The sequence below is a fragment of the Mobula birostris genome, chromosome 22, assembly GCF_030028105.1.
Source record: "Mobula birostris isolate sMobBir1 chromosome 22, sMobBir1.hap1, whole genome shotgun sequence".
NCBI classification, from domain to species: Eukaryota; Metazoa; Chordata; class Chondrichthyes; order Myliobatiformes; family Myliobatidae; genus Mobula; species Mobula birostris.
In genome coordinates, this window is record NC_092391.1 from 50,187,073 (window position 1) to 50,193,271 (window position 6,199).

The following is a 6,199-nucleotide window of genomic DNA, read 5'->3' on the forward strand; positions in this document are numbered from 1 at the left end:
GATTTACAGGCTAATAAGGAATTTAGCCGCACCACGGAAACCGGGGGACATTCCATATGATGAACTGGTCAAGCTCGTGGGGAACCCCTACAATCCGAAACCTTCTGTGATAGTCCAATGGTGTAAGTTTCACAGCTGTCTCAGGAAGCCAGGTCAGTCCGTGGCCAATTTTGTGGCCGAGCTTTGGCAGCTGTCGGAGCATTGTGATTTTGGAGCGATGTTGGAAGACATGCTTTGTGATAGATTGGTATGCGGCATTAATACTGACGACATACAACGCCGCCTGTTAGGGGAAACCCCACCACTGACTTTCAAGAAAGCCTTGGAGATTGCCCAAGGCATGGAGATGGCTGCTAATAATGTCAAGGATATGCAGAAAGGACATGGAGGTTGCAGTCGGTGACAGTGCACCAAGTCAGGAGGGAGACTGGTCAACAGGCAAAGCGGGTGGAATGTTTCCAGTGTGGAGGGATGCACTATGCAAATGATTGCAAATTCAAAGACATTGTCTGCCATGCTTGTAGCAAAAAGGGGCATTTAGCTAAAAAGTGGAGAAGTTCAAAGGGTAAGGTTAAGCCTGGGCAGGGGAAAGCTCAACAGGCCCAGGCAGCCACACACCATCTAGAAGAAGCAGATGAAGAAGCAACGTGTGCCTACAACATGTTTGCAGTGGAAACGGATGAGGAACCACCTGAACCATATTATGCCACAGTCACTGTCAGCGGAAAGGACATTAAGTTTGAGGTTGATTCAGGGGCTACTGCATCGGTCATTAGCGAGGAGACCTACAGGAGGACATGGGGGTCCAACCTGCCTCCCATTACACCATCAAAGATCAAACTTAGGACTTATACAGGGCAGCCCATACCTCATTTAGGGGTGTTATATGTGGCCATTTCAGCCGGGGATCAGAAGGCTGAAGCCAGGCTAGTGACAGCTAAGGGCAGGGGGCCCAGTCTTTTGGATCGCAATTGGCTTCACAAAATCCTGCTAACCTGGCATGAAATTAAGTATGCACACACGACGGAGGACATTCTGCAGCGGTACAGTGACGTTTTCAGGGACGAGCTAGGAACACTGAAGGGTGTGACAGTGAAACTCCATGTCGACCCTGAGGCTACACCACGTTTTTTTAAGCCCGGGTTGGTGCCCTATGCCTTGAAAGGCAAAGTCAAGGAGGAGCTGGAACGTTTACAGAGGTTGGGCATTATTGAGCCCATCCAGTTTTCAAGGTGGGCGGCTCCCATTGTTCCAGTTTTGAAGGCAGACAAAACAGTGAGGATATGTGGGGATTATAAACTTACGGTGAATCAGGTCTCTAAACTGGAGGAGTAGCCATTGCCACGGGTGGATGACCTGTTTGCGACCCTGTCAGGGGGTAAGCTGTTCACAAAGCTGGATATGAGCCACGCCTACCAACAGCTGCCGCTCGACGAGGATTCAAAGGAGTACGTCACAATTAATACGCACAAGGGATTATTCAAGTACAATCGCCTGGTGTTTGGAGTGGCGTCCAGCCCTGCCATTTTCCAAATGACAATGGACACTTTGCTGCAGGGGATTCCGCACGTAGCAGTGTACCTTGATGATATTTTGATCATGGGGGCTACGGAGGTGGAGCAACTTAGAATGGGTGCTGAAGAGGCTCCCAGACGCAGGGCTGCGGTTGAAACGCGGAAAATTTGTGTTCCTAGCATCGAGTGTGACTTACCTGGGACACAAGATCACAGCTGAGGGGGTTTGCCCTGTGGAGGACAAAGTGAGAGCTATTAAGCAGGCCCCAAGACCCAAGAGCGTCACTAAATTCAGGTCATTTTTGGGCATGGTGAATTATTATGGCAAGTTTCTTCCTGACCTCTCAAGGATTTTGACCCCACTGTATAAGCTGCTTCACAATGACTCTAAGTGGCAGTGGGGTGAAGAGCAAGAGAAAGCTTTCAAGAAAGTGAAAGAACTCCTCCACTCAGCGAAGCTGCTTATTCACTATGACTCAGACAAAGAGATCACTCTTGCATATGGTGCCTCGCCCTATGGAGTCAGAGCAGTTCTTTCACATGTAATGGAGGACTGTTAGAGAAGCCTATTGGTTTTGCTTCACGTACCCTGACAGCTGCAGAGAAGGGATGTTCACAGCTAGACAAAGAAGTTCTGACCATTGTTTTTGCGGTCAAACGTTTTCATCAGCACCTTTATGGACGCGTATTTACAATTTATACAGACCATAAACCACTGATGGGCCTGTTCAGTGAGACTAGATACATCCCACTGCTAGCCTCAGCCAGGATACAGTGTTGAGCTCTTACATTGTGAGCCTACCAGTACACGATAGTGTACACAGTGGGTGGGAATAATGCAAATGCTGATGCACTGAGTCGACTACCTTTACCTGAGATACCTGTTACTACATATGTGCCTCCAGAGACTGTGTTTTCATTGGAGAGGCTGTCAGAGACACCTGTAAAGGTGACCCAGATCAGGCAGTGGACAGAGAGGGACCCAGTCCTGTCCCAAGTGAAGACTTTTCTTTTACAAGGTTGGCCCAGAGTCATGGAAGGAGAGGAACTGAGGTCTTATGCCAAACGCAAGACAGAACTCAGTCTGCAGGATGGCTGCATTTTCTGGGGGGTGAGGGTCATCGTGCCTCCCCCTGGCCGTTCACAGATCATGGAGGAAATTCATGAGACTCACCCAGGAGTGTCTTGAATGAAAAGCCTTGCAAGATCCTATGTTTGCTGGCCAAGAATGAATCAGGATCTGGAGAACAAGGTAAAATCATGCACACAATGTCAGGCTAATCAGAATATGCCACCACCAGCTCCTTTGCACCCATGGGAATGGCCAGACCACCCCTGGTCTAGGCTACATTTGGACTTTGCTGGCCCTTTTATGGGGCAGATGTTTCTTGTCATGGTAGATGCGCATTCTAAATGGATCGAAGCTCACATCATGAGCAACATCACAGCCCGCTCAACCATAGACAAACTCAGGCAAGTGTTTGCCGTCCACGGGTTGCCTGACACTCTGGTCACTGATAATGACCCGACGTTCACCAGTGAGCTGTTCAGTGAGTTCATGCAGCAGAATGGCACTCATCACATTCGGACAGCCCCTTTGCACCCAGCCTCAAACGGTTTGGCTGAGCGGGCTGTTCAGACAGTGAAGGAAGGCCTGAAGTGGATGACAGGGGACTCTCTTAGCATTCGGCTTTCACATTTCCTGTTTAAATACTGCCTCACGCTACAGGCTACAACTGCCCGCACTCCAGCAGAGATGCTGATGGAGCGTAGGCCCAAGTCAAGATTGGGCCTGCTGTGCCTGGACATGAAGGCGAAAGTGGAGAGAAAGCAAGAAAAGCAGAAGGAGGGACATGATCAACATGAGCGAGAGAGATAGTTAAAACCGGATGACAATGTCTATGTCAGAAACAATCAGCAATGGCTGCCTGGGGTTATTCTTAAGCAGAGTGGTCCCGTCCCCTGTGTTGTTAAGCTGACTGATGGGTGTGTTTTCTGCAGACATCAGGACCATGTGCGCCTGCGTCATGATACCGGCTCAGAGGCAGACAGTTCCATGGAGTTTCCATTTGTGAGACAGACCACAGTGGAAGCATGTCCACCAGTGACTTTGCCAGAGGGTGAGATGCTGGCAGAGGAGTCGGGGTCCCCTGAGGAGGATGGACATTCTCACGCAGACACTCAGGCCCCTCTCATGTCCCCAAAACCAGATCCACCCAAAACACTCTCATCAGCGGTGCCTGCTGGGTCACTGGGCGTAGTGTGCAGATCACAGTGCACTCGTAAACCTCCTGACAGACTGAATCTTTGACGGGACAGTTTTTTTTGTTGTTGTTGTTAGATTGAATGTTGAATCTGTCACATTTCCCAAATGTTTTGTACTGATAAACTGTTGTGAGATAGTAGTATTATGTACGCAAGTTAATAACACCACTGTTTTCACTGTTTTTACATTTGGGGATGTTGGATTTTAAAGCGGGAGAAGTGTTGTAATGTGAGCATTATTAAAAGTAAGTTAATACTAATTAGGATAGTGGGGGGTTTCTACTTCCGCTCTTTTTCACTTCCGGTGGGCTTTGTATATAGTGTGCCTGCCTTGCTGTATGGGTTGTAAAAGCCTCTGTATATACATAATGGTTTTGAAGTTCAACATAAAGTTGTTTCTTGGGCCTGAAGTTGTCGAGTGTGCCTTTTTCAAAGTAGAAGTTACTACAATTTCCATCTTTAATATCTTTATTTTTCCCTTTCAGGTTTCGTTTGAAGACCCTGACCTGAAGTTACATGCAGACTTTGGTTCTTTACGGGAACGGGACCCATTCTCGGGGTTTCAGGACTGGCCGTTGTGGTTCGGCATGCCAAGGGTTTGGCCTGAGAATCCAGCTCGAATTCAAAAGCCTAAGAACTCAGGGCTCTGGAGACAGGCGGATCGAGGATCAGTGTCATGGCAGGAGACTCATGTGTCATCGGGGAGGCCAGAAAATCTTTCGTTGTGGGCCCAAAGAACTGAGATCTTTACAATCTTCAGGCACAGAGCTGGTAAAAAGCAATGAAACAGACTTTTTAACATCGTAAGCCAGTGAATTGTTGTTAATATTTCCCAGCTCGCTGTGAAAATGGGGGACACCTCCCTCTCCCTTATCAGAGAGAGAGAGAGGACCTGTGGTTTGTCGAATGCCAAATGAACTGCAAAAGTCTTTGGGGTAACTGCAAGGTCTGTGTCTGCTATCACTTAGCTCACACTTGTGCTCGGTAGTAAGTATGCTTTTTTTTGCTGGAGGGGTGGGGGAATCATTGCTTGCTACCCCTTATGTGTTGGGGGGGAGGTTGGGGAGGACTTTGGGGTTTTCATGCTTAACTGTTGTTCATTCTTTGGGGCACTTCTCTGTTTTTGTGGATGTCTGCGAAGATAAAGCATTTTAGGATGTACATTGTATACATTTCTTTGACATTAAATTATACTTTTGAATTTTTGAAGAGTACAGTAGACGTTTCAGCCTGAAACTTTGACTGTACTCTTCTCCTAAATGCTGCCTGGCCTCCTGAGTTCCTCCAGCATTTTTTGAATGTTGCTCGGATTTCCAGCATTTTCTCTTGTTTGAAAATGAAACCACTGAGTTAATTTCTTTCTGTCACCCCTTGGCCTGCCTCCTCAACTTATTGAGATTCTGCTGTATTCTTAGATGAGCTTCACCATCCATTAATCATGTTAATACCATTGTTATCCAAATCGCTAATATAAATGACGGCAGTGGACACAGCACCAATCCCTGTGGCACACCAGATTGGTGGAATTGTTCCCAGGTTGGAGGTGTCGTTCCTCTATCCAGAGGAAGGCCTCATCTTCACACAAGAGGAGGCCATGAACCGACATGTTAGAACAGGAATGGGAGCCTGAATTAAAATGTTTGGCCACCAGGAAGTTCCACTTTAGGTGGATGGAGTGGAGGTGCTCAACCCAATTTATGACCGGTCTTACCAAAGTAGAGGAGACTGCATCAGGAGCACTGGACACAATAGATGACCTAAGCAGATTAGCATGTGAAATGCTGCCTTACCTTTAAGGACTACTTGGAGCCCTGAATGGAGGCGAGGGAGGAGGTGAATGGGCAGGTGTAGCACTTTGGCCGCTTGGAGGGATAGGTGCTGAGAGGAAGATTAGTGGGGAGGGCAGAATGGACAAGGGAATTATGGAGGGAGCAATCCCTACAGAGAGAAGAGAGAGTGGTGGAGGTAAAGATATATTTGGTGGTAGGAGATGCTACTATACCTTGTTTAGTGGCCTCATGTGTGGTAGCTATCAAAGGTCTTCTGAAAATCTAAGTAAGCAACATCTACTGACTCTCCTTTGTCTATCCTGCTTGTAATTTCCTCAAAGAATTCCAACAGATTTGTCAGGTAGGATTCCCCCTTAAGGAAACCATGGTGACCTTGGCCTACTTTATCATGTGCCTCCAAGTACCCCAAAACCTCTTCCTTAATAATGGATTACAACATCTTCCCAACCACTGAAGTCTGGCTAATTGACATAATTTCCTTTCTTCTGCCTTCTTTTTGAGAGTGAGTGACACTTGCAATTTTCCAGTCTCTGGAACTATTCCAGAATTTAGTGATTCTTTAAAGATCTTTACTAATGCCTCCACAACCTCTTCAGCTATGTCTTTCAGAACCCTGGGGTGTAGTCCACC